This window comes from Arachis hypogaea, chromosome 13 (genome assembly GCF_003086295.3).
Source record: "Arachis hypogaea cultivar Tifrunner chromosome 13, arahy.Tifrunner.gnm2.J5K5, whole genome shotgun sequence".
NCBI classification, from domain to species: Eukaryota; Viridiplantae; Streptophyta; class Magnoliopsida; order Fabales; family Fabaceae; genus Arachis; species Arachis hypogaea.
Window position 1 is genome coordinate 127,143,040 of NC_092048.1, and position 12,975 is coordinate 127,156,014.

At 38.6% G+C, this 12,975-nt stretch overlaps 1 non-coding gene across 1 annotated transcript; it reads right to left on the reverse strand.

Moving 5' to 3' along the window:
* Positions 1–2,907: 2,907 nt before the first annotated feature.
* Positions 2,908–3,011, reverse strand: LOC112739250 (small nucleolar RNA R71). The gene has a single exon (XR_003170185.1). It is a non-coding gene; the product is annotated as a small nucleolar RNA R71 (small nucleolar RNA).
* Positions 3,012–12,975: the final 9,964 nt, after the last annotated feature.

Here is a 12,975-nt window from a genome sequence, read left to right on the forward strand (position 1 = left end):
GTACTTCGTCTAATGAGGTAGGGTACTTTTTTGATATAGATTGGCTAAATGGCCCCTCTCGTAGGCCATTGATGAGTCCCATGATGGCGGCCTCTGTTGGTAAGCCTTGTATGTCCATGCATGTTTTGTTGAATCTTTCCATATAGTTACGGAGGCTCTCCCGATCTCCTTGTTTGATCCCCAGTAGACTGGGGGTGTGCTTGGCTTTATCTTTCTGGATGGAGAATCTGGCCAGGAACTTTTTGGCCAGGTCGTCGAAGTTTGGGATGGACTTTGGAGGTAAGTTGTCGAACCATTGGATTGTTGTCTTTGTGAGAGTTGTTGGGAAAGCTTTGCAGCGAATGGCGTCTGAGGCGTCGGTAAGGTACATTCTGCTTCTGAAATTGCTGAGATGGTGGTTGGGATCTGTGGTGCCATCATATAAAGTCATATCTGGGAGTTTGAAGTCCTTTGGGATTTTGGTTTTCATGATCTCTCTGGTGAATGGATCCTGTTCTTTACGTGAGCTTTCCTCAGGAGTGATCCGAGGGGCCTTTGATTTGAGATCGGCTTCCAATTGCTGTAATTTTTCTTCCAATTCTCGACGTCGCCGTATCTCTCTTTGTAGATCCTTTCCGATTTCTCGTTGTTGTTGGGTTTCTCTTTCAAGTTGCTTCAAGCGATCTTGAAGTACTTCTATCGCCCCCGGGTTTGTTGGATTTTTGTCTCTGTTGGATTCCGGGGTGTCGTTTAGTGGGGTGTCCGCGTTTTTGTGCGGCGTTCTGTTTTCTAGATCTGAATCGTGATTATTGTCATGGTTGTCCGCCATGGTGTTGGGATGACTTCCAGGTCCCCGACAACGGCGCCAATGTTCCGTGGGTTACCTGAAATTGGAGGTCGATCTCGGACGAGATCTTCGGTACAGATCGGAGACGGCATGTCCGGCTGGCTGGTGGCGGCCGGAGCTGTCGTGTCCGACTCGTTGGACTTACCGCACTGCTGATCCTTGGCCACCGGAGGGTAGGGGGTACCTGCAAGAGACTCCGATGCTTAAGTTAGCACGGGTATTAATCAGGTTTTATGTAGAATCAGAGTATGAGTTATACCTGGGTGCTCCAGTGTATTTATAGTGGTTGTAGAGTGACCTTTCTAGATAAGATAAGTTAGTTATCTTATCTTATCTTTATCTTTGAGTTGAGGTCAGCTTATCTTCAAGGGAACCGCCCTTATCCCTATAGGCTTGGACGGCCTGTGGATTGGGGTCGTGTTCCTCTATTTGGGCCCTTTATTGGGCTTTCCTGTCGATTTGGCCGACCTCTTCGAGAAGAGGTCGAATAGCCTGACCCGAAGAGGTCGGTCGCTTTGTCGCCAATCATCCCGGGTCGGGTAACTCGACCCAGGGTATGAACAGTGTCCTTTGTGTGTTTATCTTTTCTTTAAAATTTTCAAAAATTGTCTTTGTGTTCTTTCTTAATATTCAAGTTGTTCTTGTTTCTTTTCTTGTTTTGATCTTAAAAGTTTTAAGTTTGGTGTCTTTTAGTGTTTGTTTTCTTAATTTTCAAAAATTAGTACTCTTTTGATCTAAAAATTTTAAGTTTGGTGTCTTTTGGTTGTTTTTCTCTTTCTTCATTAATTCAAAAAAAATATCTTTTTATATTTAATAAAATTTTCAAAAATTCCAAAAAAAAAAATTTTCATATTTTAATTTCAAATCATTATCTTATCTTATCTTATTTTCAAATTTCAAATCTTATCTTTCTTTTAAGTTTTAGAATTCAAAACTTTTTCAAATCTTTATCTTATCTTTTTATCTTTATTTAAACTTCAAAAATCCTATCTTATCTTATTTCAAATTCAAATTTTAAAAACCCAATTTCAAAATTTAAAAATTTCAAATTTCAATTTTCAAATTTCAAACTCAAATATTTTCAAAAATCAAATCTTTTTCAAAATTCAAAATCAAATCTTTTTCAAATCTTTTCAATTCTTATCTTATCTTGTGAACTTTTTCTTCCGATTTTAATTTCAAAATTTTAAAATCAAATCTTTTTCAAATTTTTTATCTTATTTTATTTTCAAATATTTCTTAATTAGTTACATGTTTTATCTTATTCTCTTTCTATTTTTCCTTCTCTTTTTTCTTTTTCAAAACTTCCTAACTACTTTCTCTCTCTTCTTTTTCGAAAATTTCCTCTTCTTCTCCTTCTCTATTTTCGAAAATATCTTCCCCCCCTCTCTTTATTAAATTTCGAAAACTATCCTCGTTAAAGGACATATTCTTTTCTTTTCTTCTTAATCTATCTCTCTTTAACAAAGGACATCTACTTTGACATAGAGAATCCTTTTTTTTTCTCTCTTCTTGCATTCTTTCTTCTTGTTTATGAGCAGGACCAAGGATAAAGAACCTCTCTTTGATCTTGATCCTGAACCTGAGAGGACCGTAAGGATGCTTTTACAATAAGTTAAAGCACAACACTCCGGAGGAAACGTCATAGAGCTATTCGAATAAAAAGCTGAAAACATAGATATGGCAGCTGAACAGAATAATGAAGGAGATGCGAGGAAAGTTCTTGGTGCTTCACTGCATCCACTTCTAACTTCTATGGAAGAAGTATCTCCATACCTACCATTAGAGCAAATAACTTTGAGCTAAAGCCTCAGTTAGTCTCTTTAATGCAATAGCATTGCAAATTCCATGGACTTCCACTAGAAGATCTACATCAGTTTTTATCTGAATTTTTGTAAATCTGTGACACTGTTAAGACCAATGGAGTGGATCCTGAGGTCTACAGACTTATGCTTTTCCCTTTTGCTGTTAGGGACAGAGCTAGGATATGGTTAGATTCTCAACCAAAGGAAAGCCTAGACTCTTGGAAAAAGTTGGTCAATGCTTTCTTAGCCAAGTTCTTTCCACCTCAAAAGATGAGCAAGCTCAGGGTGGAAGTTCAAACTTTCAGACAAAAAGAGGGTGAATCCCTCTATGAAGCTTGAGAGAGATACAAGCAACTGATCAGGAGGTGTCCTCCTGACATACTCTCAGAATGGTCTATCCTAGGTATTTTCTATGATGGTCTATCTGAGATATCTAAGATGTCCTTGGATCATTCTGCTGGTGGATCACTCCACCGGAAGAAAATGCCTACAGAGGCGCAGGAACTCATTGAAATGGTTGCAAACAACCAGTTCATATACACTTCTGAGAGGAATCCTGTGAACAATAGGGTAGCTTAGAAGAAAAGAGTCCTGGAAGTTGACACTCTGATGCCATACTGGCTCAGAAAAAGATATTGACCCAACAGGTCAATATGATCTCTAAGCATCTGACTGGAGTGTAGACTGCAACTAGCAGCACTCAAGACACCTCGTATGATGGAGATTCCTACGTTTCAGATCAACCCATGGTGAAAGAGGTAAATTACATGGGAGAACTCCATGGAAACACCTACAAATTCTCATGGAGAAATCATCCTAACCTCTCGTGGAAGGATCAACAAAAGCCTCAGCTAGGCTTCAACAATAATCAAGGTGGAAGAACCCAGAATAAGTTCAATAACAAACCATTATTCCCATCTTCTCAACAGCAGATGGAGACTTCTAAGAAGAGCCTTTATGACTTAGCAACCATCGTCTCTGAACTCTCTAAGACCACTCACAGTTTTATAACAGAAACCAGGTCCCCCATCAGAAATCTGGAGGTACAAGTTGGTCAGCTGAGCAAGAGAATTCCTGAGATTCCTCCTAACACTCTTCCCAGTAACACTGAAGTAAATCCAACAGAAGAGTGCAAGACCATCACTGTAGAAGCTGAGGCCAAACCTGAAGGGGATACTCTGGTATTAAACGCCGTTTAACGCCCATAGAAGCACCATTACTGGCGTTGAACGCCAGTAAGGAAGACCTTACTGGGCATTCAACGCCTAAAAAGCCACCATCACTGGCGTTAAATGCCAGTAAGAAGGTCCTTACTGGGCGTTCAATGCCCAATATAGCACAAAAGCTGGCGTTGAACGCCAGTGAAGGTATTCAAACTGTGCGTTCAATGCCCAAAGAGACACAAGTCTTGGCATTGAATGCCACAATAGGAGTAGTTGGCGACCCTAAGTCCACTGAGAACTTTCCTATTGAAGGACTGATAGAACCCGAGGTTCATGAGGAGCCCATTGAAGTTCCCTTGAATGCTTGGTTGAAGATCATAGAATCTAAAGAATACTCTTCCTCTGATGAGGAAGTGGAAACCAGGGAAGAGCAAGTTGTTCGGTACCTAGGAATTCTCATGAAGCTGAATGCCAAGTTGTTTCGCACAGAACCATTAGAGGAAGAACCTCTAGTGCTCACCAAGGAACTCAATGCATTGGTTCAGCAAAAACTACCTCAGAAGAAGCCGGATCCCGGCCGCTTCTTAATTCCTTGCACCATAGGCACCATTACCTTTGATAAGGCTCTGTATGACCTAGGGTCAAGCATAAACCTTATGCCACTCTCTGTGATGGAGAAGCTGGGAATCTTTGAGGTACAAGCTGTAAGAATCTCACTAGAGATGGCAGACAAGTCCATGAAAAAGGCTTATGGACTTGTAAAGCATGTCTTGGTGAAGGTTGAAGACCTTTACATCCTTGTTAACTTTATAATCCTAGATACTGGGGAGGAAGAGGATGAATCCATCATCCTTGGAAGACCCTTCCTAACTACAGCCAAGGCTGTGATTGATGTAGACTGAGGAGAACTAGTCCTGCGATTAGATGAGGACTATCTTGTGGTCAAGGTTCATAAACCTCATTCGACCTCAACTGAAGGAAGCACCATTCATAAACATGGAGTGCTTCAACCACTCCTCTCAGTACAGAGCCTAACAGAGCCCCCCAAACACCAATTCTAAGTTTGGTGTGGGGCAGTCATCATCAAGCTCTAAGAGGAATGACATTAAGAAAAAAGTGCCTAAGGGCTGGAGGGATAAGAAAATCCCCACTGAAGCCCTCTCACCTGGCATGAGAGTTGTCTTCACTGACAATCCAGCCATTCCACACATTATAAACAGGATCCTGTCTCTAGAGCATATGGAGCTCATCCATGAGAGCACAAGCAAGAAGTTTACTGTAAGGGATGAAATTCTGAGCCCTTTATCCATCTCCATAAGGAGCTAACTGTCAAGCTAGTGACGTTAAAGAAGCACTTGTTGGGAGGCAACCCAACCGTAATTAGTTATTTCTGTTTTTCATTAAGTTTATTTCGTTTATATCAGTTTAATTTTTATGTTTTCTTTAAGTTTGTGATCATGTACAGTAGTTAGAACAGAAATAGAAACAGTCAGAGCTAGAAACAGAACACCCTAAGGCAAGTACCTTGCTGGCGTTGAACGATAGACAAGAGGGCCAGAATGGGCGTTCAATGCCCATAAGGAGCAGTATTATTGGCGTTGAACGCCAGTCAGGGAGCACATAGCTGGCGTTGAACGTCAGCCAGGAGGCAGAGACCTGGCGTTGAACGCTAGGTAGGAATACTCCAATGGGCATTCAACGCCCAAAGAGAGGCACATTGCTGGCGTTGAACGCTAGCCAGGAGCAGGAGCTGCCGTTCAACGCCCATAAGGGGCAGGGAATTCGAATTCCCTAGCCTCTCAGGATCAGTGGGTCCCGTAGAATCTCCACCTACTCCCACCTTCTTCTCTCTCTTACTTTCACTCTTCCCCACACACTCTTCCTTATAAACCCTAACCCAATCACATCCTTATCACTTTCCAAAACCATCAAAACTTCCACCAACCCCCACCCACTTCAAATTCAAAATTTCCCTCCTAATTTCCACCCATTCATTCGAACCCAACCTATCCCACTCCTATAAATAACCCCTTCTTCCTACCCTTCGTACACACACCATCTATACACTAAAGCCCTACTTGGCCGAATCCACTATCCCTCTCTATCTCCTCTATTCTCTTCTTCTTCTACTCTTTTCTTCCTATTTTGCTCAAGGATGAGCAAAGCTTTTAAGTTTGGTGTTGGAAAAGCCTTGCTTTTTGCTTTCTATTAACACTTATGGCACCCAAAGTTGGAGAATCCTCTAGAAAGAGGAAAGGAAAAGCAGTCGCTTTCACCTCCAAATCTTGGGAGATGGAAGGATTCATCATAAAAGCTCATCAAGACCACTTCTATGGAATAGTGGCAAAGAAAAGGGTGATTCCTGAAGTCCCCTTTAGGCTAAAAAAGAATGAGTACCCAGAGATCCAAAGAGAAATTCGGAGGAGATGTTGGGAAGTCCTAACCAATCCTATCCCGGAAGTTGGGATCTTGATGGTGCAAGAGTTCTATGCTAATGCATGGGTCACTAAAAACCATGACACTAGTGTAAACCCATATCCCAAAAATTGGAGCACCATGGTCTGAGGGCGACCCTTGGATTTCAGCTCAGAGAGTGTAAGGTTGGCGCTCCACTTACCAGTAATGCAAGGAGACCCACATCCTTATACTAGAAGAGTGAATTTTCATCAGAGGCTGGACCAAGTCCTTTCAGACATTTGTGTAGAAGGAGCTCAATGAAAGAGGGATGCTCAAGGCAAGCCTATCCAACTAAGAAGGCTTAACCTCAAGCCTGTAGCTAGAAGATGGTTGGAATTCATCCAACGTTCTGTCATCCCTACTAGCAATCGGTCAGAAGTGACTATTGACAGAGCCATCATAATTCATTGCATCATGATTGGAAGTGAGGTGGAGGTACATGAGGTCATACCTCAAGAGTTGTACAAGAAAGCTAAAAAGTCTTCCACCTTAGTAAGGTTGGCATTCCCCTACCTTATCTATCATCTATGCAATTCAGATGGAATTGTCATAGAAAGAGACATCCCCATTGAAGAGGACAAGCCCATTACTAAAAGAAGGATGGAGCAAACTAGAGAGTCAGCACATGGGCCATAGACCATGTGGAGCTGCCTCAACAAAAAATCTCTTAGATGCCTCAAGGGATGCATTTTTCTCCCCAAGGCTATTGGGACCAATTGCACACTTCTCTAGGAGAATTAAGCTCTAGCATGGATCAACTAAGGATGGGACATCAAGAACATTCCACCATCCTCCATGACATAAGAGAATATCAAAGAGCCATGAAGGAAGAACAAAGAACCATGAGGGAAGAACAACAGAGGCAGGGGTGTGACATAGAAGAAATCAAGTACTCCATTGGATCCCCTAGAAGGAGTAGTAGCCGCTATCACTAAGGTGGATTCGTTCCATACTTCCCTTTGCCTACGTCATTTATCTGTTTTCCATATATTTTGTTTTATTGTCTGTTTCTAGTGCATGATCATCTTTATTTCTTAAAGCTATGAAATATTCCATATATCTCTCACCTTTCTTAAAAGAAAATTTTATTTGAAAAAGAAAAGTAAGATGCATGAATTTCGAGTTATGTATTAAGAATAGTTCAATTATTTGATGTGGTGGCATTGCTTTTATTTTCTGAATGCATGAATAAACAGTGCATATTTGATATTGGAGTTAAAGAATGTTGGCTCTTCAAAGAATGATGATAAAAGTGAAGTATTATTGGTAATCTGAAAAATTCAAAAATTGAATCTTGAAGCAAGAAAAAGCAGCAAAAAGCAATAAAAGAAAGAAAATTATTATATGCGAAAAAATTTTATGCAAAAAAAAAAGCAAGCAGAAAAAGAAAGAAACAGAAAAAATCAATAGCTCTTTAAACCAAAAGGCAAGAGCAAGAATCCAAAGCTTTGAACATTAATGGTTAGGAGGGCCTAAAAGAAATATCTTAGCTTAAACAGTTCAAATGAGCTGCTTCCCTAACTATATGCTTGTGGTGTGAAGGTGTCAAGTGAAAAGCTTGAGACTGAGCAGTTAAAGTCGTGATCCAAAGCAAAGAGTGTGCTTAAGAGCTCTGGACACAACTGGCTGGGGATTCTAGCAAAGATGAATCACAATCCGAAAGGGTTCACTCAGTTAAGTGTCAGTGGTGTTTATGTATCCGGTGGTAACACTGGAAAACAAAGCGCTTAGGGTCATGGCCAAGACTCTAAAGAAGTTGTGTTCAAAAATAAAAAAGAACTTAACTAATAGATTCAATAATATCATCTGGATTCTAAGTTTCTAAAGATGCCAACTATTCTAAACTTCAATGGAAAGTGAGATGCCAAAAGTATTCAGAAGCAAAAAGCTACTAGTCCCGCTCATTTAATTGAAACTGAGCTTAATTTAAAACTCTGAAATTCCTTTTCTTCTTTTTATCCTACTTTATTTTTGGTTGCTTTGAGACAAGCAACAGTTTAAGTTTGGTGTTCTGATGAGCGGATATTTTATACGCTTTTTAGCATTATTTTCATATCGTTTTTAGTATGTTTTGTTTAAGTTTTATTATATTTTCATAGGTTTTAGTGAAAAATTCATATTTTTAGATTCTACTTTGAGTTTGTGTGTTTTATGGTGATTTCAGGTATTTTCTGGCTAAAATTGAGGAGCTTGAGCAAAAGTCTGATTCAGAGAGACAGAGAAAGGACTCCAGATGCTGTCAGGATCTGACCTCCATGCACTCGAAGGAGCTTTTCTGGAGCTACAAAAGTCCAAATGGTGCGCTCTCAACGGCTATAGAAAGCTAACATCCAAGGCTTTCTAGAAATATATAATAGTCTATACTTTGCTTTGAAAATGAAGGCCTAAAGCTGGAATTCAACGCCAGGCACCAGCCCCATTCCTAGCGTCCAGCACCCACAGGGGAGCAGCTGGCATCCAACACCCAAAAGGGAGCCCCAAGCTAGTGTTCAATGCCCTTAAGGGGTACTAGCTCGTGGAAGACACTCAAGCTCAGGCCAAACACTCACTAAGTGGGCCCCAAAAGAGGATTTTTGCACTATCAACCTAGTTTATCCTATTTCTGTAATTCTTAGTTATTAGATTAGTATATATAGGAGAATATCAACCATGTTTAGGATCTCTTCGGGGACTCTTTCCCACTTTACATTTTCCATTGTATTTTTGAACAGCATGAGCCACTAACCTCCTAAGGTTAAGGTTAGGAGCTCTGCTGAGTTTCATGGATCAATAATATTATTGTTCTAGTTCAATATGTCTGATTCTATTCTCTTATGTATTCTCGTTCTTCATCTTATGAATTGAGGGTGACGCGTGACAATCACCCTTTTTCTACATAGGTTCCGCATGAATCCTGACCCGGATAGCATTGAACTAAAGCTAGAGATTGCATTGTGGATTCTAATAGAGTACCTGGGCAACTTTGGATACGTGACATAAAATCTCATTGACCGTGGGTAAATGAGGTCTTTGTGGCATTAAGGCTAGAGTCAGAGAAGCAACAGTTTCTGATCCGGAAGATCTGCCTTGTCTGTGGAACCTTGAGTAGGATCATGAAGGGAAGTGGATTGCTTAGAGTTTCATCTTCTGCTATAGTGAGAAACCTAGAGGTGGCTTGATGAGAGGACATGAGTCAACTCAACGTGGTGGATTGCTGCAGTGGAGGAGGTTAACTTAATGAGAGGACATGAGTTAATCACTTATGGCTGCCATTGAAGGAATCAGAAAGTTATTGAAGAGGACAGTAAGAAAAGTTAATCCGGAAAGACAAAGCATCTCCAAAGCCTCAACTATTCTCATACCATTTATTTCCCACCTATCTAGTAACATTTTATTTATTTATTCTATTTTATGCATTTTCCGTGACAAATTATAATTTCTATTTGCCTAACTAAGATCTGCAAGGTAACCACTACTTGCTCAAACCAACAATCTCCGTGGGATCGACCCTCACTCACCTTAGGTATTATTTGGATGACCCGGTATACTTGTTGGTCCATCTGTACGAAACGTGCAGAGTGAGTTTCGTGCACCAGACACTCAACCTGCTCTATGAGAATATGAAATGATGCCATTTCTCAGGATAGAAAATGGCATCATTTGGGGAAAGATAAAACCCCAAAATTTAAACCTAGAATCTACAACTTCTACAAAATTTTTTCAAACAAAATCCATAATAAATTGACAATGAACAGAAACAATAAATGAAAATCTACCACTACAAGAGCAATCAGAAGCTGATTACAACGGAAGCGAATGGAAAAATCTCTACAAGCAAGGGCCATATTTTTGAAAAGGCCATTTTTTTTAGAAGCATAAAAGCCTTATCCATCAAGAAACATCAACTAACCGTGACAATGAAGAATAATAGGGAAAGAAAAACTAACTTTGATGAGGAATAGAAGGCAAGAAAAACACAGGAAGTAGCAAAGCAAACGAACAATCCTAAAATGCCTCAAAATAGAGAAATCTTGAAGATCAACGAAAATGGAATCACAGTAAAGAAAAAGAGAAATTGAGAGAGATGAAGTAAAAACTTTAGAAGATGAAATGAAAAAGAGGAAAGAGAGAAAGAATTACGTTTATATAGCCACTAGGGGCAAATAGGTAATTTCACCCCTTATTTAATGACATGTACGATTCTAAGGTAACTGAAAGAACACGCAAACGGTTACGAAAAGATGTAACATTCATATTCAAAAAAAATATGTCGAGTACCTGACTTAATCTCAAGGAAGGCCATAAACCCGACGTGATGTAACAAAAGCTACGAGAGATCAAAGTTAACTTAAAAATGCTTGAGCTTGACCTAAAGGAGTTCAGCCTCAAGTAGGGGCACTGTTCATACCCTGACCCACAATTTAGAAGGGCCTAAAAGGATAAAATCTTCCAATCAACAGATATTATCCAGGTCGACACCTACCTGACCTCATGGAGGTTGGACATGGAGACACTAGCCTAGCCCTACTTATTAAAATAAGTAACTAACTTATACAATCTCTCATATTCATCTAGAAAAGAGATCTCAATAACCTCCCTACCAAAAGGGAGTAAACAATCCACCACCAAAGTAAGACTACTCAAGAAGTGGTTATTGACTTTATCTCTATACTTATAAATACTCTGACACCCTCAGGCATTCTTCAAATTCCAATCTACAAAAAACCTACCTAAAATCCTTGCTAACTTAAGCATCAAAATCCCTTGTAAGTTCCACCCCCTACCTTCACCAAGACGTCGGATGACGACACCTCAACACCAGAATACGTCAGACGCAACCCCAAAAAGAGCTTGGACCTTATGTTCAAGCCCAAAACACAGTTTTAGGTAATCTCCGGAACAACTTTGTTAGTAAAATGCATGTGTAAAAACAAAAAAAGAAATAGAAAGGGTTAAAAAGTTGAGTAACCCTACACATCTAAGTCTTTTTATGAACAAAGTCCAACCAAGTTAAACAATAAAACTTGGAATAGTGTGAGTTGTTCATACCCTGGCCCATAATTTAGCCAGACCCAAAATAAATAAAGCCCAATCAACACTCTAAGCTATATCACCACTTATCCGACCTCATAGAGGTCGAACACGGCGACATGGGCCTAGCCCTACTTATTTAAATAAGTAACCAATTCCTATAAAAAGGAGTAACAAACCCACCGTCAAAGTGGAACATTGGGTGGTTATTGACTCTACATCTATATTTATAAATACCCTATTTGAACTCTAATCTACTAAAAAACTGTCTAAAATCCTTACTAACTTAAGCATCAGAGTCTATTGCAAGTATCATTCCCACCTTCGTTAAGACATCGGACTATGGCACCTCGGCACTAGAAGACGTTGGATACAACCCCAATAGGAGCTTGGACCTCACATTTAGACCCAGATCACACTGTCAAGTAATCCTGAAACACTAGCCATAGCTGATTTTTGTTATGTTAGACCAACTTAGTTAGACTTGGTTAACAAAAAAATTTGGATATCTAGCATTATTCTAAAAAATTATTTTGCATAAACCATTGTAGATTACCATTGTTTTCATATTTCTTTTTTTATGTTTGTAAACTGCTATACCCTCAAGCGGATTACAATGTCTTCTTTTTATTCGTAAACCGCAATGCCCTAAAGCGGTTTTGATCCCCTGAAATATGTATGTAAACTGTTACACCCAATAACGATTTACGTTCAAATTTTAAACATCCTATGGCGGTTTACGTTCAAATTTTAAAACTTTAACATCCTATAGCAGTTTACATAGAGTACATTTAGGATTGAAATGTAATTGTTTTATAAATGTTGCAAATGCGTAATTTTAAACTCTATTTTGTTTAAATATATAAAGTGTCCTAAATTTAATTTTGATACAATTGTTAATATATAGTAATTTTATAAGTATTTTTAATTATATAACGATATGTTAATAAAAATAATTATTTTTATTTTATTATATGAATAATAAAAAGTCGAATATAATTAGACGATTGTATATATTTTACTGTTAATATTTTAAAATTAAACTCATTTAATTTTGATACATAATATAATTTTGTATTAACGACATGAATGATCATCTAAGCTAATAAATTAAGTATAACATTAGATGATTATAAAAAATATTTTATATTTTAATGTATTAAAATTAAATTCTAATAAAATAAAGGTTATTCCTATTAAATTTAAAATTTATACTCTACACGAGTTTTATTGTCTTGATCTAATGATGGTTAAAATTTTTTATTTTATTAATTTTTTATTTAGAGAAGCTTAATTTGAATTGTGCAACAAAATAGTTAAAAATAATTTATAGAGCAATTTACTCAAATAAAACAAATGAAGCAAATGTTTATCCAAATACAACAATTGAGAACTAGTTACTTACTTGTCCTATTTACATTATATGTAAACCGTGGAACCCCTTCCACTTTTTTGAAGAAACACATAAACCGTGGTAACCCTTCCATGGTTTATGAACAAGGCAAAAAACACATAAATCGTGGTACCCCTTCCACGGTTTATGAATAGTAGCCATGCATATATAATCCTCTCTTCCCCTACCACAGTTTATGAGGAGTAAAAAGTCTATATATACATGGTGAAATCAATTGTGTAGAAGAGGATTATTTTTACAATGGCAAGTGAGAAAGAGAGTTTTCTAGTGCTAGTGCGTTGCTCTGGGAAAATTCATAGA